Source organism: Crocuta crocuta, unplaced genomic scaffold, assembly GCF_008692635.1.
Source record: "Crocuta crocuta isolate KB4526 unplaced genomic scaffold, BGI_CrCroc_1.0 scaffold181, whole genome shotgun sequence".
NCBI classification, from domain to species: Eukaryota; Metazoa; Chordata; class Mammalia; order Carnivora; family Hyaenidae; genus Crocuta; species Crocuta crocuta.
In genome coordinates, this window is record NW_027527952.1 from 2,048,740 (window position 1) to 2,071,446 (window position 22,707).

The following is a 22,707-nucleotide window of genomic DNA, read 5'->3' on the forward strand; positions in this document are numbered from 1 at the left end:
ATCTAGCTACCTACCTTTGTGAGTCAGTTCATGTGTCTCTTCCTGGAGAAAACCCTCTGCTTTCACCTTTCTGCAAGTGGCCATGTCTTTCTTCGTACCCTGCCGTATTCTGTACATACTTCTCCCATACACTTGTGTCTGCTAGACCGGAAACTCCTTTAAGGCTGGGCTGTCTTCAACCTACAGTGTCCCACGTGGGCAGTGGGGCAGACTAGCTGTTTAAATGCCTATGGTTCATAAGAATGTTGTTTCATACTTTGCTGCTGACAAAGAGCTTTCAAAAACACTATCTCACTTAAAGGTTGTTTGTTTGTTTGTTTGTTTTCCTGAAACTTGAATCCTGGCTCTTGGTAAAGTCCCTTGATATCTTTGAACCTCACTGTGCCTACATATCAGGGTATAATCATACCTATTTGTGGGCTAAGATCCATGCTCTTCTCTCTGCTTTGCAGGTGCTCCTCTAACAGAGACAGAGAAAAATGGTCATTTACATAAGTAACCGGTGTAAATGCTGTCTGGCAAAAGTGAAAACTTTACATCAACATTAATCAAATTCAAATTTCAGTTTCCACTTTTCCACTGACTCAGATTGTCTATGTAGAGTGTAAATCACTGTAAAGATGTTTAAAAAGGATTTGAAATGATCACATACAGTTTAATAAATCTGAAGGACAATTAGCTTCCCATCACTATATTAGAATTTTTCACATATATCAGGTCAATTGTGATGTGATTATTATAGCCATTGCACCCAGTGTGCTGCATTTACCTTTGGGTGAACCTTCTTCCTGATGAAGTCAGGGAACCATTTGATTAAAACCTTGACTAAGTGCTCATTGTATATTTTCCACAGCAACTAACACAATGGTTCGTACAAAGCTGTGATCTGAGTTAAGACATGGTTCTCAGAAGAGCTTGTGAACATCTAATCCCCTTTATATACTAGAACTAAAATACTACTTCAAATTCCTAAAAGAGAGGAAGCTAGAAACTAGGGGCATAGAAAGGCAAAATCACCCTCAGCTGAGAGATCAACCCATCCTTGCATTATGGAAGAAAATTAGAATTTTCTTTAAGACCTAGTAGCAAATAATACTAGCTGACATTTATTAAACTCTTACCATGGTAAACACCATACAAGAAATATTTCATTTAATCCTTTAGAGAGTGTCATGGGGTTGTGTTTGTAATTATGTTTTATACAGGAAGAACTGAAACACAAGGAAGCAAAATCAGAGGAGTGGCAGCAGCAGAATTTGAATCAGAGAGTTGGTTTCAGCTTCTACTCAGTTAAGCCCTTCTGTGTATGCTAGTCAGGCAGTGTCTGGTGATGGCCTTAGGTTTCACCTCTTCAGATGAATTATTTGACAAATCTGTCCCAGTTCTGCTATTCTTGGAGACTGACAGTCCCTGTTCTGTGAACATGGGTGGGAGAATGGATACTGGTGTCTGGATTACCTCTTTCTCTAAAGTTGGAACTTCCCAAATTGCTTCCACAAGAAGGCTTTGGGTTTTGGAGAGAAATGGAGTAGAACTGTGTGTGTGTGTGTGTGTGTGCGTGTGTGTGTGTGTGTGTGTGTGTGTGTGTGTTGGGGGTAGTGGGTGGGTAGGGAGGCATTTTGGGAACTCTGCACCCTCACTGCTCTTCTTGGAGCCTATTCTTATTTTAATGGCTGACTCACCATTTCTTTAGCCAGTAGGAGTACTGAGTGCTCTTGTCTGGATCCGATGACTCTACCATGAGCCAAGTTGACCACACTTGAATCCAGGACCTCAAGGCCTTTTTAAAGACATGCCTGTCTACATCTGGTGCAGAAAGTAGGGCTTATATTGTAAATCTATTGCTGTACCATCTCTGCTGAGTGCTCTTTCCAGGCACCCAGAGGAGCACAGTTTTCCAAGTGTCTCTCCATGGAACTTGAAGTCCATTGGAAAATTCCATCACCTACAGAGGCAACAATGAATTTTAGAAAGCTGTAGTAATTCCAAGCAAAACAAAATAAATCCATTTCCCTGAGGGTATTTGAATTTAGCTTCTGATGAAAATAAGACTATTTCAGTGACATCATACAGCCATGTTTATCTCATCCTGCCATCTCTGATTGGAGCCAGCTCAGTGCTTGTCCCCAGCCAAAACTAACAGCTGGGCCTCTTTTGCAACATTGAGAAGTCACTCTTTTATTTCGTGCTGAGAAATCTCTCTAAAGGAACACTTCACAGAGCTGTGCTCAGTATCCTGCCCTTTTGTAGGAAAACAAATCCAGGATGGTTTTAAGGATGATCAGTTATCACAGAGTCAAAGTTCATACCATTAAACCAGGTTATTGTTTCACTGGATGTTGTACTTAGTATGTGCTTAGAAGGGTTTCAAATAAAATAATCTGGCCAGTTCCTTCTTCACTTCTCTGTCTGCCAATAAATAAATGCTGAATATTATAGTTCACATGACTGAGTTTATTCTCCTCTACACAGGCTGTTACTAATGTAACTTCATTTTCATTACATGCCTACTGTTTGTAAGTCTCCATTCTGAGTGCCATGGTGAAAGCGAAGATGAAACAGACACCGTTTCTCCTCTCTAGAAGAGACTGGGGAGATGTCACCACAAACAAAACATCTGAATAAGCCACATGATAGTCACCATTAGCTGAAGGACCTTCTAGGAGTCAGAGGAGGGATCTGAGTGAAGATGAATTTGAACAGGACTGAAAATAATGTGCAGGGTGTTCTTGAGTAGATGTGACATTGGCAGAGGACACATGATTGATTATGCTGTACAGGCTTTTGGAGTAATAGCCACGTTCACAATAGCCAGTCATTATCATTCAATGCTGTGGTCTGTGAGTTTCAATTCCCACTGCAAAACCCAACAGGGTCAGTGCAGATTGCACTGTATACTGACCTTCTTTAACAGAGATAAGAACCTCCCCCACCCCCCACCCCCACCCCCAACTGCACAGAGAGGAGTTAATCAGGGATCCCAAGAAGGCTGGCCTCCCCTCCTCCCCCCACCTCCAGCCAGCAATCCAATCTCTGAAAACCTTGAGGGGCTCATGGTGGCCTCATGAAGATGCTGGTCACCGGTCCAATGAGCACCTAGTCCCTGGCGCACATTTCCCTTGTAAGGCCCTGTATTCAAGCAGATAAAGACTCCAGCTCCCCTTCCACTTCCTGGGCCATATTTCTCTTAGCTCAGCTTTCCAGAGATGTGCAGAGGCCAGGGTAGTAGATCCAGCCAAAACATGTCCTTGGCAGAGATGCCAAAACAGAGCCCTGAAGAACAAAGGAAGTCTAGCAGATAACTGGCTTCCTCTGAAGGAATCTGGAGGGCTGTGACCAGAGTGAGCTATTGGCACCAGCAGGGGGTGGCAACTGGGCCTTGCAAACTGAGTCCCAGCCTATCTGTGCATCTTGGTGGCCTGAAGGCAGTCAAACCACACCCCCTTCCTGGCACCCACGCAGGTTGAATGAGGGCTGGGTGCAGGATACTGTAAGGCTCCCTCTTAGTTGTGTGGCCTTTCCTAGGAGCCCAGCCAAGCCAGGGAGGAGGAAGCTGACCCACGCAGAGAAGCTGCATGCTCTGACTACCAGAGGGCCCTGCTCCTCGTTTCCCTCAGCCCCTGGACCCAGTCAGAGGTCTGAGGGGATTTGTCATGGTTTCTTTAAAAAGAAAATACACACATTCTTACTATTCAGCCAAGCCTCGGGCAGGTAAGAAGTATTCCTTCCAAGTACAGGACAGTGTCGTTCTGATACTAGAATCATTTGTTTTGCTAGCTAAAAGGGCGAAGCCCATCAGGCTTTGTGAACCTGAATATGAAGATGGAAGGAAGCTGGGAATTTGCAAAGTTTTAACACATGCCCCTAGTGAGTCCTTAGCCCTGGACCAGTAAAATCCTGCTTCTGGTTGCAAGGGGAGGACTGAGATGCTTGTGATTTGTATACCAAGCAAAGGTAGTAGCTTCACAAAAAAACCTAATGGAATTCAAGATGTTCACTCATTCCCCCAAACACACTTAGATCCTGAAGTTGAGACCTGATAATTTAGATGCCAAATGGTTCAATATCTGTGAAGGTACCATACCCATGGGCAAGACAATTTATATATCTGAGTCTTCGTTTCTGCATTTTCAAAAGGGCAGAGTTAGCTGGTTGAATAGAGTTGGGACCAAGAGTTTGCCTGGTTTTGTCTGGGTTGAGCACAGGACACCCCCCCCCCACACACACACACACACAGGGAGATGGGTTCCAGTGACCAGAATCTGCTTTTATTCTTTTAAGGTTTAGTGATTGAGAGCCTGGACTGGTGCAAGACGGTCTGTTTGAAGCCAAGCGCCGACACTCAGTAACTGTATGACTTTGGGCAAGTTGCTTACCATCTCTATGCCTCAGTTTCCCCATCTGAAAGGAAGTACAGTACTAGTATATTCCTCCTGGACATTGCAAAGCACTATGCCTGCCTGGTAGAAACACTCAGTAGATGTTGGCTGTCATTTTGCATTCTGCATTTTACAACTAATCCTTTGAAGGACCTTCCAGCTTCATTACTGAGAGCTTCTTTGGGTCTTAAACACAAATTTCTTATGTGTGCTTGGGATAGTAGGCTATGTTTTTTCAGAGTTCACAAATATTCACTGAGACCCTACCTTGTGCAAAGGTGCAGAGAGCAAAAGAATATACTTTGGCTTCATCCAGCTAATCATCTTGTTGGGAGATACTCATTTTATTATATGTTTATTTGTCTGAAACGTAAAAAGTATTATGAACAAGAGAGCCATCTGGAGGTATTTGGAATCCTTTTCTTTGCTTTCATGGCCAGAATTTCATGTTGATCCTGACAACTGTGCTGTGCAAAGCCGACAGTATTTGGAAGAGTGGTTTTCAATTCTCAGTGGTCCAGTGGGTTCTTTGGCAGCCCTTAGAAGCCAATGAAGGTGGGAGGTGAAATGGATGTAAAGGTCCATTTGGGGGACCACCTCCAAGAACACACACACCTCCTCCAATCAGGATCTCTCTAGTCTCACATATTTGACTTGTTGAAGTTCCCCATGAGGTTGTCATTAAATGCTGGATGTAGACAGTGGTGTGTGGATGAAGAAATCCAGATCTGGCTCATTCCTGCAAATTAGGATTTCTGAGAGGGTAGCCTTGCTACAGGACTAACACCTAAGAAGGGGAGGCAGTGTCTCAGGGAAGCTTCTTCTTATTATTAAATGTTTATTTTTGAGGGAAAGAGAGAGAAAGAGAAACCAAAGCAGACCCCAGGCTCTGAGCTGTCAGCACAGAGACTGATGTGGGGCTTGAACTCACAGCCATGAGATCATGACCTGAGCCAAAGTTGGACACTTAACTGACTGAGCCACCGAGGCGCCCCTCAGGGCAGCAACAAAGACAAAGGGAGGTATTTGTTTCCCTTTGGTGTTCTCTTAATAGACTGGAGCCTGGAAACAATTTAGTTCACCATTCTATAACATAAAACCATCTCTGAGCACATCCTTCACTCAAAGGTATACATTGTAAAACCTGTAAAAACTGTGATTGAAAGGAAGGAATTTGGCCATTTGTAGCAACATGGATGGAACTAGAGGGTGTTATGCTGAGTGAAAGAAGTCAGGCAGAGAAGGACAGAAACCATATGTTTGCACATATAGGTGGATTAGGAGGAAGTTAACGGAGGACTATGTGCGAGAAGAAGGGGAAAAATAGTTGGGGAGAGGGAGGGAGGCAAACCATGAGAGACTCTTGAATGCTGAGAACAAACTGAGGGCTGATGGGGGTGGGGAGGAGGGGAAGGGAGGAGAGGGGCATGGAGGAGGGCACGTGTGGGGATGAGCACTGGGTGTTATATGTAAAACAACTTGACAATAAACTATTTAAGAAAAAAAAAGAAACAAAGGAATCAAACCTCAGATTAAAGTACAAAGCACTGCAGGGTGTCTGGGTGGCTCAGTCAGTTAAGCATCAGACTCTTGATTTCGGCTCAGGTCATGACCCCAGGGGCCTGAAATTGAGAAATTCTCTCTCTCTCCCTCTGGACTTCTCCCCTGGTTGCTCTCTGTTTAAAATACATAACTTAAAAAAATAAAATAAAATACAAAGCACTGAAAATCCGAAAGATATAGAATATATTTGAACCTGTTTAATAAACATACTCCATTTAGGAATATTAAAAATTATGACCTCTTATTCATAAAATAAATATTTTTACACTAATTCATGCCTATTAGTATATTTGTTTCAGTGCGCTGGAAATTTATTAATTAAATTTACTTTAAAACTTTAAGTTTTTGCTACAAATAGAACCATAAGCTATTGAATTTCAATTTTTTCAATTTTAAAGCAGCCGGAAAATAATTCCATAGTGAAGAAAATTCTGAACTTTGTGTCCTTATAGGTAGTAATTAACACATTTTGTGTTTTTGAGCATCTCAGAAAATACCTGTGTTGATCCGGGACATTTGGGGGAGAATATTCTTAAAGACATAGTAATCAGAAACCTTAATTTTTGGGATGTCTGGTGGTTCAGTCGGTTAATGTCCAACTTCAGCTCAGGTCAAGATCTAGCAGTTCGTGAGTTCCAGTCCCGCATCCAGCTCTGTGTGGACAGCTCAGAGCCTGGAGCCTGCTTCAAATTCTGTCTCTGGCTCTCTCTGCCCCTCGCCTGCTATCTCTCTCTCTTCTCTGTCTCTCTCTCTCAAAAATAAGATAAACATTTTTAAAAAGTACAGAAGGCTTAATCATTGATATATATTCATTATATATAATATATAACATTTAACATATTAATATAATTAATGTAACCCTCATTATGCACAAAACTTTTATGTATATTATCTCAGAGGTCTTGGCACTGGAATTTAAAACAGATCCTTTAGGTTTGTGGAGGCTCCTTTATTTAAAGAAGGCACAGGGACAACCAGGGGGCTCAGTTGGTTAAGGGTCTGACTTCCGCTCAGGTCATAATCTAGTTTGTGAGTTCGAGTCTCATATCCAGCTCACTGCTATCAGTGCACAGAGCCCACTTTGGATCCTCTGTCCCTCTCTCTCTGCCCCTTCCCCACCTGCGCTCTCTCAAAAAGGAAAAAATAATAAAGAAGGTATGGAAGCCTCCGCGGGTGTGATTAGATGAAGCCTCCAGGCCTGAGCTCCAAGGATCCCCGCTCCTTTCTGAATGTTCACCCGGTCCTGGGGCCTCTCCCATTTCCAGTCGGTCTCCACTTCCTTGCTCAGCCTGGAAGACAGGCTGTCCCCATCTTCAGAGCCAGATAAAACGGGCCCCTTGTTTTCCCCTTTTGTTCTTTAGCGGAGTTCAATTTAAAATGCCAGTGTCTCTTCATTGTGAAAAGAAAAATATAGGAAAATAAATACAGATACTAAGAACAACAGAAAAGCTGCCAAGTGTCTAAAGCACCTGCTTCAGCTCCGGAGGCTCCCGAACAATCCCTGCTTCCGATCTTCTACCGCGGGCGTGGAGGAGTGGTACACACCCCCCGAGCTTTTCCTGCTATTCTTCTCTTCTTGCTGTTTGCCTTGTTCTATTTTATTGAAGTGACCTTGTCACACTGGCCCTCAAAGGTCATCGACTGCAACATCTATTTCAGGAATGGAAAATATCCGCCATCGATCGATGGGGCGGCATACGCAGTGGTGCTCAGCCTAGATGGCCTTTCAGGACTTGGCCCTCCTCCTGGCCGGCGCCCCCACCCTCCCAGCCTCCTTCTCTGCCCCCCACCCAGCCCCTGCCCCCNGGAGTTTCTCTGGGAATTAGCCTCTACTAAAGAGAGCCACACTGCCCAAGGCCACGCCCCTTCCGTGGGGCATCCTGCATCCAGTGAGCGCTGGATATTCCCTCTGTGGGGCCAAAATGTCCAGACCCCTTGCCTTTATAGGGGCAATCTCAGCTCCAGGGCTCCTTGGGGACTCCCCTGAGGCCTCTATCTCAACTGCATCGCAGTTCAGATTCTCCCTTTGCCTTGTCCTGCTTCCCTGATAGATGTGTATTTAAGAGCACTCGTGGATAAGTCCCCCTACATGCAGATCTCAGGCTTTTGGTGTCTGTTTCCCAGGGAACTGACCTGTGGCAGATGGGTTTGTGGGCAGAAGACCAGAGCCTGCTGCTCAGAAGGGTCTTGCACTTGGTTTAATGTTCTGCTATAGTCATCTTGAAATTCTTAATTTTTGAACTTTGGGCCCCATATTTTGATTTTGCACTGGGCCCTACAAATTAGGCGCCTTGTCTGAGCCACACGCACTGAAGGGGAACCCTGACCTGGAGCATGATGTAGAGAGGGAGTCTGTGACATCCCCTAGGCTTGGCAGGGTAAGTGCTCTGTCTGCTGTGTGTAGGGGGAGCTGAGGGGCAGGCTGAGCATTAACTGCCTCCTGTCCCTGGTTTATGGAGCTGAGCCGACTCTGGCTTAGAAGAGAGGCTTAACTGGGCCTTTTAATATCTCCTGGATATCTCACTTATTTCTCTTTCCTGGCATAAGGGATGACTGGTTTTAATCCTTCTAGGTTTTATAGCTTCAGGGAGGCCTCGGGGCCATGCTCTCCTCCCATCCTCTGCACAGCTGGTGCACTTGTCCCCTCGGCCTGTCCTTGTCCTGGGACGTGGGTTTCCCAGTCTAACCATTTCCCCTTTGCACTTTTGCAGTATGATAACGCCTTACCCATTAAATAACTGGGCACATGCTGTTCCCAAGAGGTCTTCTTGGTGTGGCCATTTTGACCTTGGAACATTTTGGCATGGGAAAAGCATCAAGTAGTTACATTTACATGAAAAAACAATTCAGAGTAATAATCATGACATAAACATCAACTCATCTCTCATTTTCTCCTTTAGTAGCACTTTTCCAAAACTACCATGTAAACATGTGCAGTGTTCATACCTGAGCCACACACAAGCCCAACAGTGCTCCCCAGTCCTTCTCTGCTCCTTGTCCCAAACCTGTTTCCCTCCCTAGCCATGGTCCCTACTCCTAGCAGTGCATCAAAACTAAAGACAGAAAAAAGAAAACATGGCTTATCATAATTAAGTGAAATGTCCATTTAAACAGATGAGGTACCCAACTTCAAGTTAAAAATAATGGCAATGAGGGGCGCCTGGGTGGCTCAGTCGGTTAAATATCTGACTTTGGCTCAGATCACGATCTCGCAGTTCTCAAGTTCGAGCCCCATGTCGGGCTCTGTGCTGACAGCTTGGAGCCTGGAGCCTGCTTCTGATTCTGTGTCTTCCTCTCTCTCTGCCCCTTCCCTGTTCACACTCTATGTCTCTCTCTCAAAAATAAATAAAAACATTAAAAAAAATTTTAAATAATGGCAATGGTAAAAAATAATTATATATATATAATTTGAGAGACTATCTGACACATGTTATGAGCATGTGTAATGTATGTAAATATATTATACAAATGTATTTACATGTATTAACTCACTTAATCCTCACAACATATTGAGGCACATGGAGGTTAAACAATTTACCCAATATTACTTTACAATGCAGGGGGCTAGGGTACAAGACCAGGGAGTCTGTGTTTTTAACCACTATGCCACCTGCATACATGTCCTCAAATCAGGTAGTGGACTATGCATCATTTTTTACTTTAAATATTAATTTTAAAAGATATTAATGAAGGGGTGCATGGGTGGCTCTGACAGTTAAGCGTCAGACTTCAGCTCAGTTCGTGATCTTGCAGTTTGTGGGTTTGAACCCCATGTCGGACTCTGCACTGTCAGCTCTGATTCTGTGTCTCCCTCTCTCCCTGTCCCTCCCCAATCACGCTGTGTCTCTCTCTCTCAAAAAATAAATAAACATTAAAAGAAAAAGAATTCCTTTAAAAATAAATGAAAAATAAAATATATTAATGGAAACTGTCTGAGTATACAGCTGGATCAAAGCTGCCTTTTGGCAGATGCAAATGGAATTCATCGTGAAACAGGCAGCGTGTGGCAATTGATAGATGAACTTCATCTCTCCAATCTGGAGAAGACGAACAGTATGAACAGAACACGTACAGAGAGGAAACACCACACAAATTCCTCAACATGAGAGAACTGAGAGATGAGTTTTGAGACTTTTGAATGTGGCTCCGGAATACAAAGTCAGAACTACCTTCAAATATTTGAGAAGAATCTTTCCTAATTTCCTTATGAATGAATCATGGATGAAATATTATCTATTACTCTTTTTTTTTTATTTCTAGGAGAGAGAGAGAGAGAGACAGCGTGAGCAAGGGAGGGTCAGAGAGAGAGGGAGTCACAGACCGAAACAGGCTCCAGGCTCTGAGCTGGCAGTCAGCACAGAGCCCAACGTGGGGCTCGAACCCACGAACTGCGAGATCATGACCTAAGCGAAAGTCGGATGCTTAACCGACTAAGCCATCCAGGCGCCCCTATCTATTACTCTTTTACCCATGTAGAATAAGGGTTAATATCAGAATCCATTTTAATCCAATGTCCCTTGGGGTCAGAGGAATGGATTTTAAGCTACTCTATTGAAAGAAATTTCCTAGTAAATGCAGATTTTGCTGGTTCCTGTCAATAATGAGGAATGGAGCAAAGTGGGGTGAGGCGGGCTATGTTCAGGGATGGGGAGTGCAGAAAGGGTAGATGGAAAATATAATACAAATAGCAGAGTAAGCAAGAGATTTCAACACAACTGGTAATTGAAGGGATACATAGAGGTGGCGTGAGGGTCAGGAGGAGGCAGTTAACATTACCCGCTAATCTTTATAAAAAAGTGACATTGTGTCAAAACAGCGTCTTGGAAGCACCCTCCTTTTTTTTCTTAAGTTTTTTTTTTAAGTTTATTTATTTTATTTTGAGAGAGACAGAGAGAGTGCAAGTGGGGGAGGGACAGAGAAAGTGGGAGAGAGAGAATCCCAAGCAGGCTCCATGTTGCCAGTGCAGAGCCTGATGTGGGGGCTTGAACTTAGGAAACTGAGATCATGACCTGAGCTGAAACCAAGAGTTGGATGCTTAACCGGCTGAGTCACCTAGGTGCCCCCTGACAGCACCCTCCTTTGACTATGGGCCACTAATATACAGCATTAGGGGGTACCATGTAAAATGCCTAGGATGGGGCCTGGCTCCCTGGACAGGCTCCATATTCTACATAACCTTTTTCACATCTTGGCTTCTACAGCTCCCCAGCAGAGCCAGCCCAAGCAAGGCCCAAGAGACCCATTCTGACTGGTCTGCTGCTTTCATCCTCACCTGTCTGGAAATCCTCTCTGATTTCTGCAAAGCTTCACAGTTTTCCGACAGACGGATTGGAGAGGCACAGTGTATTTTCCCCTATTTCAAAACCTATGTACAGAAATGGCTTTATTATTCTTGTACCTAATGTGATTGCTCATTTGTCAGCAAGATAGGGGCACCCTTTATAATTTTTGGAATTCAGTACTGATTGGTATTCCAACTGTACACAACACTTCCTTGAAGAATGGCTGCTGGAGAGTTAATAAGTTGACTTTAATGACTTAAAAATATCCTGCTAGGGTGCATTTTTAGGTAGAGCCAGTAGTGCTTTCTGAAGAGTTTATGGGTTTTGCAATAACCTGGTTGTTTGTTTTTCTCCTTGGCCTGGTAACAGGAAAGTTAAAAAAAAGAGTCTTGGAAATGAGGTCACATGATCTGAGTTTGTGTTATTTTTGGGACACCTGAGTCTTATAAACTTAGAGAAGTACTCTTGAAACCTCAGGTTTTACATCTACAAATGGGTGTAATTTTACCTCATGTTTAATGAAACGTGAGGCAGCTGAATTGTAGTATATGAAATTTTATTTTTTTCTTTTTCTTTAAAGTTTATTTGAGAGAGAGAATCCCAAGCAGACTCTGCACTGTCAGCCAGAACCCAACACATGACTCAGACTCACGAACTGTGAGATCATGACCTGAGCCAAAATCAAGAGTCTGACGCTTAACCAACTGAACCACCCAGGTGCCATAGTAAATGAAATTTGAAAAGTTTGATGAAGAAGTTTCCTTTTAGGAGAGTATCTGTATCTGAAAGACTGGTTCATGCAAAAAAGTTATTGATCAGTGACTGACACTGACAGCTAATGTTTATTACGTACTCACTGATTAGATGTATCACTTCATTTAGCCCCATAACAATCTTACAGAGTAGGTGTATTTTATTTTTCCTTGCCTTTATAGAGAAGGAAAACAGAAGCATAGAGAGAGTCAATAACTGGCCTAAGGACATCCAGGAGAAATAGTGGAAGCTAGGATTTGAACCCCTGGTCACATCCCTCTAAGGGCCTGACTTTGTAACTGTGAGGGTCCCTTGAAGGTCTGAAGTGGGACCCAGCTAGCCAAGCAGTAATTCTGTGCAGATGTAATATCTTTCTTTTATTTATTTATTTATTTTTTTAATAGTTTATTGTCAAATTAGTTTCCACATAACACTCAGTGCTCATCCCCACAAGNGTAATATCTCTCTTTTAAATATCTTTTTACCTTTTATTGATTTTATATGTCTCACTTTAGATAGTATTTACCGCAATAAAGAGAAATATACATGTGGAGAAAAATCATGTCTACATTTTGAAAACCTAATTAGAGATGAAAATTGAAAAGACCTGCCATGAATCTCTACCCTGAGGCTGACAGGGGAAATTTGCCCTCATAGGTTATGGTGGGCTGACAGCTAGACGCTTTCTGAAGCAGGAAAATGGAAGTTTAAAACTAAGAATATGAGGAGATGAACATTTTAACTCCAGGGTTTTAGAGGCTATCATGTTAAAATACCTTCTGAGAAACTAATATATTGGAATCTTCTTATTTATTTATTTTTAAGTTTTTACTTATTTATTTTGAGAGAGAGACAGCACGAGTGGGGAGAGGCAGAGAGAGGGAGACAGAATCCCAAGCAGGCTCTCTGCTGCCAGTGCAGAGCCTGACAAGGGATCGAACTCACAAACAGTGAGATCGTGACCTGAGCCAAAATCAAGAGTCAGACACTTCACTGACTGAGCCACCCTGCTGCCCCTCTATATATGTGCTTATACTTTATGTAAAATGGCTGTCCTTAGTTTGTGGCGTATCACAATAGCTAGTATATCATAAGTACTCAATCAATGCATTTTATAAAAATTTTTAAATATTTATTTTTGAGGGACAGAATGTGAGTGGGGGAGGGGTAGAGAGAGAGAAACACAGAATCTGAAGCAGACTTCAGGCTCTGAGCGGTCAGCACAGAGTTCAGCAAGGGGCTCAAACCTGTGCTGAAGTTGGAACCTTAACCAACTGAGCCACCGAGGCGCGCTTTTATTTCTTTTTTGAATGTTTCTTTATTTTTGAGAAACAGTGCAAGTGCGGGGAGGGGCAGAGAGAGAGGGAGACAGAGTCTGAAGCAGGCTCCAGGCTCTGAACTGTCAGCACAAAGCCCAATGCGAGGCTCTAACTCACGGACCGTGAGATCATGACCTGAGTGGAAGTTGGAAGCTTAACTGACTGGCCGACCTTGGCGCCCCTCAATCAATACATTTTAAATGAGCAGATGAATGAATGAGTTTGGCAAAGCCAATGTCAATTCTAGCACTTGCCAAAATAACAGAGTAGCTAATATTTATTAATGGTTTATTATAGTCAGGTATGGTCTAAATATATAGCATATTCTAGCTCTTTTAATCTTTAAACAATCCTAGGAAGTAAGGACTATTTTTCATCTCTATTTTGAAGATGAGAATAATGAGAATCAGAGGTATTATTACTATCCCAAGTAGTAGATTTAAACTTGGGCCCTATGGCCCCAGGTCTATCCTGGAAACTATAGGGACAGCATTCTCTCCAAGAAATGAAGTTCATTTGGGTCTGATTAAGCTCTGCTTAGTCACTCCCAGAGGAGAAGTGGTCTGCAGGCTTTCTGGAGGGGCCTCTTGGACTTGAGTGCTGGGGCTGATTAAGGAGGTTATGTGAGGGCAAAATTGAGTTGGGCAATCAGTGAGGGTAGATTGAAGGAGTCATCACTTCCTGTGGCTAATGGAGATGATGCTCCTTTGGCAGAGTCCTTTAGGGGATCCAACTGGAAATATGCTCTTGAAAGTGAATGGGACTGATGTGCTCAGTTGGTTGAGCAACCGACTTTGGCTCAGGCCATGATCTCATGGTTTGTGAGTTGGAGCCCCGCATTGGACTCTACACTGTTGTGGAGTCTGCTTGGGATTTTGCCTCTCCTCCCCCTCTGCCCCTCCTCCACTCATGCTTTCCCTCTCTCTCTCTCTCAGAATAAAGAAATAAACTTTAAAAAAAAGTGAATGAGACTGGGAATGGGGTGAATATGGGCCTCATAATTTTTAGCACCTAAATTCAATATGGTCTCCAACATGTTGTCCCCTGGCAGGATGAGCAAAGGTCAGAGAGGCCTAATCTCAAATACCTCTTTGGCCTTGGTAGAAGAAGGATCACCACTGTCAGCAGATAAAGGGTCTCTTGCCTTGGGACTGGCCTTCTAGGAGGTCCAGTATTACCCTGAACAATCCTGACAAAGTAAAACACAAAAATTCCTCTCAGCAGGGTGCTGTCTGGATGAACTTAAAAAAAGATTCAGAAAGTCTCCCAGCTTCTCCTTGACTGTCATAATGATAGAAAGGAACTTGCAGTGGTTACCCAAAAGAGAGTTCTCCCACAGTCCCCACCAAGATGGTGTGGGGTGGAAATCTGTCCATTAAAATCAGGCTGATAAACAAAACTAAACTAAACTAAACTAAACAAAACAACAAAGTCAGGCAGGAATAAAAAGCAGCTCCGGGAGTACAATGTGCACCCGCCACTCTGCCTCTTGTCATGGGATTTTCACCCAGGGTCTCAGCACCACCTTGCTCCTTTCCAACATCAGGCCAGGGCCATGCAGATGGGTCCTTCCACAGGTGTGGACTGCATACTATCTACCCTGGCTCACAATTACTGTAGTATTCTGATATATTATTATATATAATAATATATTACTATATATCAAAAATCTGATGGCTGAACAGATAGATCATGTTACATTTATTTAAAAAATATTTTTGGTTAGTTTATACAAATTATTTCCAACAAATGAAGTCCTAGGAATAGTAGGTGGACACACTCCAGTTATTTACCTTCCTGAAATGCTTTTATTATGTCAAATTACAGTTTTGGAGAGAGAAATGCCTTGCGATAGTAGGAGAAGGAAAGGAAAACAAGTGATGGCCTTTCTCTTGCCTGTTTCTGGTTTGAGCTTTGCACTGTCTTGTGCACATTGTGACTCGGGGCACAGCACCCCACCTGGGTCCTCTGTTATTGCCTGTGAGCCACTGACAGGTGCCATCATTTTAATTACTCCAGAAGCCTCCCTCTCAGGAATGTATATTACTTCTTGGCCTCTTCCTGCTCCCTGGAAGTCTTGGGCCAAGAGCCAGGAAAGGAATGTGATTGCTCTGACAGAAATCAATGAGCTGGGATTGTTTCTTCACCTTGGGTGACTCCATTGGCACTCAAGAAATAAACAGAATTGGCACCGAGCAGAGAAAACAGCACATCCCCTTTGGACTTACTCCCTTATTTACAAGCCATATCCTCAAGGACCAGAGGCTGGAGGGCCTGACAGCATCTTGAGCCCGGATCTGGGCTAATGTCACACTAACAGTGTTTCCCTGACATCTGAGAACCACGGATGCAAATAAAGCCAGAATCAAACCGAGCATCGATCAACAATGTTATTCCAAAGAGGAAGTAGCAAGGGTAGGATGAGCTGGTTCCCCTCGACTTTCTTCAAGTTTTGGAGCCACATGCGATGATGGCTTCAGTCAAGAAGGAAAGTCAGGGAACTTGTAAGTCTCAAGAAAGAACAAAAATAACTGCCTTTTTATGTGTGCTTGAACAGGGTAACAGCATGGTCGCTTCAGGAACTGGACACAGTCCGGAGGTTAAGGCCATGGTAACTGGCAGGGGATCGAAGAAAATCTCATTTGTCTCATGATAGAGACTGCTGGTGACTACCTGGCATCCATTTCCCCTTCTTCCTGATGAAGAGAACCTCGATTCAATGTTATCAGCAATGTACTCAACTGGAAAACCCCATTTTCAAGCCTTCCTATAGATAGGTGATTAAGTTTTGTCCAATGAGATGTAAATGAATGTGATATTGTGATTTATAATAAGCAAAATGTATTTGGTTTTCATCCTCATGCTGGCTCCCTTGAAATTTCCTAAGTGATGAGAATGAATAAACTGTCTTGATATTCATAACAAACCCCTTTCAACCACATCTGAGTTTATGCTAGCACGTGACTTTGGGACTGCACCGAAGGATGGGGGCTGGTTTCCAGAGACTCAACCATGTGATTGGAGGATTGGCACTTTCAGTCCCATCCTTTGGCCTCTGGGGAGGGGAGAGGGGCTGGGAGGTTGAATTGATCAACAACGGGCAATGATTTAATCAACCGTGCCTGTGGAATGAGGCCTCTATAAAAACCCCCGAAAGGATGAAGTTTGGAGAATTTCTGGTTGGTGAGCATGTGGAGTTTCTAGCAGAGTGGCAAGCTCAGAGAGGATATGGAAACTCCAAGGCCCATTCCCCATACCTCAGCCTGTGCTTGTCTTCTATCTGGCTGTTTCTGAGTAATATCCTTTGTAGTAAGCCAGTAATCTAATGAGTAAGTTGGTTTTCTGAGTTCTGTGAGGCACTCTAGCAAATTTTTCAAACCCGAGGAGGGGGCTGTGGGAGTCTCCGATTTATAAATAGTCAGTCAGAAGCCCAGGTGACAACCTGGCCTTGAGACTGGCGTCTGAAGTGGGGGAGGGGCAGTTTTGTGGGACTGAGCCCTTAGCCTGTGAGATCTGATGCTCTTTCCAGGTATAGTGTCAGAATCGAGTTGAATTGTAGGACACCCAACTGGTGTCTCAAAGAATTGCTTGGTGTGGTGGAAAAAAAACAAAAAATAACCTCACATAGCCTGTGTCAGAAGTGCTGTGAGAGTGGTAGTTGTGTAAGAGAAAAGGAGAAATGTAGGGAGGAGAAGTGAATTTTTCCCACACAGTGAAAGTTATTAAGTGGGGATCTTCCTGAAAGTGTCCTTAAAAGGGGCTAACCCCGTTTTGTACCCATTTGTCCTTGGTGCTTCCTCTTCTCTCCTGACTGTAGTATGGGCAGATGCCATCTTGGAGTAAGAGGAGAACTTGAGGTTGTAAAACAAAAAATCTGGGCCCCCGATGCTGCGGCAGAACTTCCAAAGCAGCCCTAAACTGCTCATCTCTGAACTTTACTGTCAGGAGAGAACGTTGAACCCCACCTGGCTCAAGTCAGGCTTGGTGGACCAGGACCATAGGCATCACCTGGGAGTTTGTTAGAAAGAAAGAATCCCAGGCCTCTCTCCAGGTCAACTGAATCAGAATCTGCATATTAACAAGATCCCTCACATGCTTTTCCTGTACAAAAAAGTTGGAGAGGCGCTGGTCTAGATGTAGTTAGTATCGGTACCTGTTTTTCTGTTTATAAAATTGTTAATTGATATGTCCTAAAGAATAAAGCCTCCTATATGTTGGTACTAAAAAATGATAGAAATTATATAGCCCGGGGGTAGAACAACTGAAGGGACCTAAGTTTTTCAGATACAAAGAAAGAAACCTTTTATGTAAATTACTTAATCCATGTTTCAGCCACTATACTTGGTACCAGAGGTGTAAAAATACCAGGCTTTCAAGTTCATGGTCTAACGAGGGGTCCATAAGGCACTGTATTACAATAACCTGTTTAAAGCAGCAAGAGCTATGCCCAGGTGTTTGGGGAAAACAGATGAGGAGTCCAAGCCTTCCCTCCTGGGCTATGGAGCAAGTTAGAGAAAACTTCTTGAAGAGATGCCACCTGTGTAGTTTCAAATTTTCTTGCATCTTTCCCCAGCTTCAGGGATGCAGAAGATGATCTTTTTGAGCTTAAGTTAGCTTAAGGGCCTCCCTGGAGGAAGGGTCAGTACTTAGAAAACATAGGTTCTAGCACTAATGTCTGTCTTTACCCTCTGCTATCATTAGTCTCTTGGTTTATAATGTGTATTCCTTGGCTCATCTTACAGAAAGGAAAATGCAGATACTTAACGACAAGAGAATTTCAAGAGACTCAGAATAGGTGACTTACTAAGCCTACGGGAGGGGCCAGAGTTCATTAATCACTAATACCGTCTCAATTTTGTTAACACTGCGTTTTGAATTCCATCATTGATTAGCTGTTTCTGTTCATCTGTCTTCTCTAATCCGAAGCTGGAAATCATTTTGACAGATGTTTAGAATGCATTTTTCTCTTTCTTTTTATATTTCTATTTGATATTCTCCAGTTCATTATATTATTAAAAATGAAATCACATTTCTGGATATTTGTGGTTTGGCTGGCTGGCTAGGAAACTGTTTTCTGGCATTCATTAATAATTTTTTTCTTTCCATTTAAAGAACACTTTCTGGATTTGGTACTTGAAGAAAGAAAATGCCAAATTAAGAAATGGGAGAGGATAAATGCTCTGTGCATGCAAAACCCCCAGAAAGATTTTTTCTTCTAATTTGTATGGCTTTGAAACTATTGGGAATAAGAACATCATTTCTAACAAAACCCAAGTTTTTCTTTCTCTCTTCAAGAGCTATGGCTTTATTTTCCNTAAAATAGACCAAAATAGCCCTGTTGGTGAATACCATCGTGGAAGTGAAACACACAAAAACTCAGCTTGCCTCCAACTCGTGTTCTGTCTACTTCTCTAGACAATGCCTGGGTCCATGTCTTACTGTTTCCCACTGCCCTACATTAACTGCCACCAGAGGAAGTCACCAGAGGCTTAGAATCTTTTTATATTCTCTCTTCTGAAGAATTAACAAGTTAGCAAGTGTCCAAACAGTACTAACCAGAGGGTATGGCCAAGCATAATAGACTATACACAAATCAACAAGGGCTCCCTCATATTGCAACCCCAGCAGAAAAACAGTGCCGCAAAGCAAAGCCCAATCCCTGGTGGCCTGCCACAGAAGTTCATGCTCCAAGCTCTGCATTCAGCCAGCTCTAGGATGCTGACACCTTTTCATGTGTCCAGCACGAGCTGTACAGCCACAATCCTCCCCACCAGAATGTGTGATTTGGCTCTCACACATGCAAGAAGAAGTGCCCTTCCCTGTACAGAAATCCAAACACAGGAGGAAACCACAACTTGTTTTCAGCAGGCCTCCTGTTGTGAGCCCTCCCAGCTATGCTGCTGAGAAGGGGGACTGGTCGTTCCAAGCAGTGGCCTCTGCCTCTTTCTGAGGATGCCTTTACTGAGCATCTTAAGATCATTAGTCATGGGCAGGAGATTTACCAACGCGGCTCCACTGAACGCGGATCGTGCTCTGTCAGATGTGAAATTCTGATGCTCCAACACATGGCTTGTTTGCAAACCATGCCTTAAATAAATATACTCATTGTATATGACAATACTGTGCTCGGAACTAGTGTATCATTTGTGGCTTCATCTACTCAATAATCATCTATTAAGGGCCCAGTATGTGCCAGGTTGTGTGCTAGGTGTGACAGTTACAAGGCAGAGAAGAGATGGCATTGCCCTGAGAGGGCTATGGGTTCAAATCTCCTTCGCATCTCCCACCAGCAAATTTCAAGTTCAATAAGCGGATGCCGACATGTACAGGGTACAGTAGAGATACGAAAGAGGTAGTAGTAGATTCCATTTGGGCAGGAGGGTTGCAGCTAGCCCATGCAATGCTTTTTCATAAATTCAAGCCTCATCATTTGGGCTCCTATAGTTCCTACACCAAAACAGAATTCAGTGGGATGGTTTACCCCACACTTACCTCTGTGGTGGGTCCTGACCAAAACAGTTTTCATCTCTTCTCTTCTCTTCTCTTCTCTTCTCTTCTCTTCTCTTCTCTTCTCTTCTCTTCTCCTCTCCTCTCCTCTCCTCTCCTCTCCCCTCCCCTCCCCTCCCCTTCTTTCTTCTCTTCTCTTCTCTTCTCTTTCTTTCTTCATTTTTTAAGAGAGGGCACAAGTGAGTGAAGGGCAGAGAGAGTGAGCGAGCAAGAGAATCCCAAGAATGGCAGAGAGAGAGGGAGAGAGAGAGAGAGAGAGAGAGGAGAGGCTTACCCAAAGTAAGGTTTGAGCTCACCCGATAGGAGACTCAAACTCACAAGAACTGTAAGATCATGACCCAAGCCAAAGTTAGATGCTTAACAGGTGAGCCTCCCAGGCGCCCAGGACAGTTTTCTTTAAAGGGTGATGCTTGAACTCAGTCTTGAAAAACATGAAGGTGTTCACTGAGAGATATGCTGGGAGGAAGGGACCCCCTGGCACATTCCAGGAACTACAAACAGTTCAACTTGGAGGAATGGGGCCTAAAAAGAAGGAGAAGGAGGCAGAGGCCTGACTCTAGATGACCTTGTGTTCCTAACTCAAAAGCAAACTCTTCACCCTGGAGCCTGGGGGGCAAAATTGGGGGGGTGGTTTCCAGGAAGCGAGAAGAGGTATTCATATCCCTTATCTTTGTGGCAGCACTGAAGTGGATGGCAGGGTTACAAACACGAGTAGGCTATGTGGGAGAACATTGAAATCATCCAGATGTCAGAGAACGGGATTTTGAACTTTCAGTGGGCAGCAGGTATGGAGAGGTGAGAACAGACTTAAGAGAAATGAAGATGGTAGACTGTGCAGCACTTGGAGGCTGATTAGACTCTAGAAAATTAAGGAGTTGGAGGTGTCAGGGATGAATGGTTCCCAGGCCTCTCACTTAGGAGCCTGGATGGATGTGGGTACCCTTCACTTACGACGGATGAAGGAGGAAGAGGAACCTCATGGGTTGCTCTCAGAAGAATGCTAGGTGCTCTCTTACTAATGGCTACCATCTGTTCAGGCCCTGTGCCAGCAGTAGGGAGAGGTGTGGTAGGCAAAGTGCAGGGGAGCATATCAAACGTCATGTTACAGATGACTTAGAAGGCTTCCATCAGCTCAAATCAGAGCTTGAGCTGCTTGCTTTAACATCACCCAGAGAAAAGTGTCCTTTCAAAGCTTCCAAAGGGCTGTGACCCATCGGGAGAAGCCAGTCTCTGCCATTGATCATAGGAGATGGTGGAGTGGTGGATTAGCCTAACACAATGCTGGAAGGGATGCCACTAAAGCACATCCTTTGACACATGTCAATGCCATCGACTTGCCCCATACGATGGGAAGCCTACACTTTTCAGCACCAATACAATCTGTTACTCTTCAAATGCCAAGTGTGCCTTTGACTTGAGTTCTTTTTACTGGTTGCTGATAAAAATAAATCTCTTGCAAGCACTATTTTACTAATAGACAGACAAATAGATATTTTCTTCTCAGTTCTGAATTTAATGATGGTATATATATTTGAACTTTTTACTATGGATTCTAGAATTCCATAGAATTTCTACTATGTAGGAACGTAGAAGAGGTAATATAATATATACCATCCATGTATTCACCTGCAACAGAATTCTGACAACTATTAAGTCATAACCAATCTCATTTTCTATATATTCCCACCAATAACCCTCATGTCCCATAGTTTGTTTTGAAGCAAATCTAGTGGATAAATATATATATACATATATATATACACACACATAAAATGCTATAATGTATATATTTATGAAATATATGTAATATTATATATATTTAATAAACATATTTTGAATAAACTTTTTATTTTGGAACAGTTTGAAATGATTTCTCTGTTACTAACATTTTACATTAGTAAGTTACATTTGTGCAATTAATGAGCCGATGTTAATGCATTATTATTACCTAAAATCCATACTTTATTCAGATTTCCTTAGTTTTTCCCTAATGCCCTTTTTCCGTTCCATGATCCTATTGGAGGTATATTTTACTTTGCATTTAAAAATCCTTGTGGACTTAGGAATGTAGTGCATCATTTTCCCCATTATCTGTAAGTTTCCACACCCTTCTACCCTCCCTTCCCTTCCTCACTTCATCTCTCATACTCTAACTAGGGAAAGGGAGGTCACAGCACATGTGCACACTGCATTTAGGAGCACTGATCCTTTGCTACCCTTAGGGGCCCTTTGAGTACTTGCTGGATTCCCTTGAAACTGCCACTGTGAAGTTCAGGCTAGGGCTCTGAATGTCACATGCCACTGAATGTCATCTGGGACAACGATGAGGCAGAGAGTTCAGAAAAAGGCAATGTATCTTGAAAAATACTTTTGTGAATCCACCACATTAATACATGAAATAGAACAACAGCCTCCCAGACTGTTTGGGTTAACTTTCCCTTGAGCTATTCCCAGCATAGGGGGGTTCTGTGACTTGGAGGCCGGGTGGGGGCCTGGGGAAGTGGTGCTGGTTGGTGTCAGATCAGGCCACCCCTCCTCACCATGAGGCCATCTGGACGCAGGCCATTTGCTCTCTGCTGGTGTCACGGGAAGTCTGTGCTCTTTGGAGGTGCTTAGCTTAAATCAGTGCCTTGGGTGCCTCCCCACCCCACCCCCGCCGTTTCTGATGCAACGCCTGCTTCCAGCCGGCCTGTCGAACAAATCTAAGTGCATGCAGTGGCTGGCTCAGGGCCAGAGTGACGTCAGTGCCTCTAACAGGAGTTGAGGGCGCTCAGAAAAATGCTGTAGGTCTGGCAATGGTTCTAGGTACCTTCGCCACATCTTTGCCACAGCATGTTTGCCACAAGCATTTTCGACACGTAACTTTCTTGAAACATTTCTTCCTAGTAGGTACCCATCAAATGT

The 22,707-nt window shown here is 43.4% G+C and overlaps 1 long non-coding RNA gene across 2 annotated transcripts in view; it reads right to left on the bottom strand.

The window, feature by feature from the left end:
* LOC144222023 (uncharacterized) overlaps nt 1-22,707 on the bottom strand; it is a 28,869-nt gene that overhangs the window by 4,571 nt on the left and 1,591 nt on the right. For both annotated transcript variants that reach the window (XR_013332260.1, XR_013332259.1), the window contains exons 2-3: nt 1,683-1,945; nt 410-460 (exon numbers count right to left, since the gene is read on the bottom strand). This is a non-coding gene — a long non-coding RNA (uncharacterized LOC144222023). The remainder of the gene's footprint in view (nt 1-409; nt 461-1,682; nt 1,946-22,707) is intronic.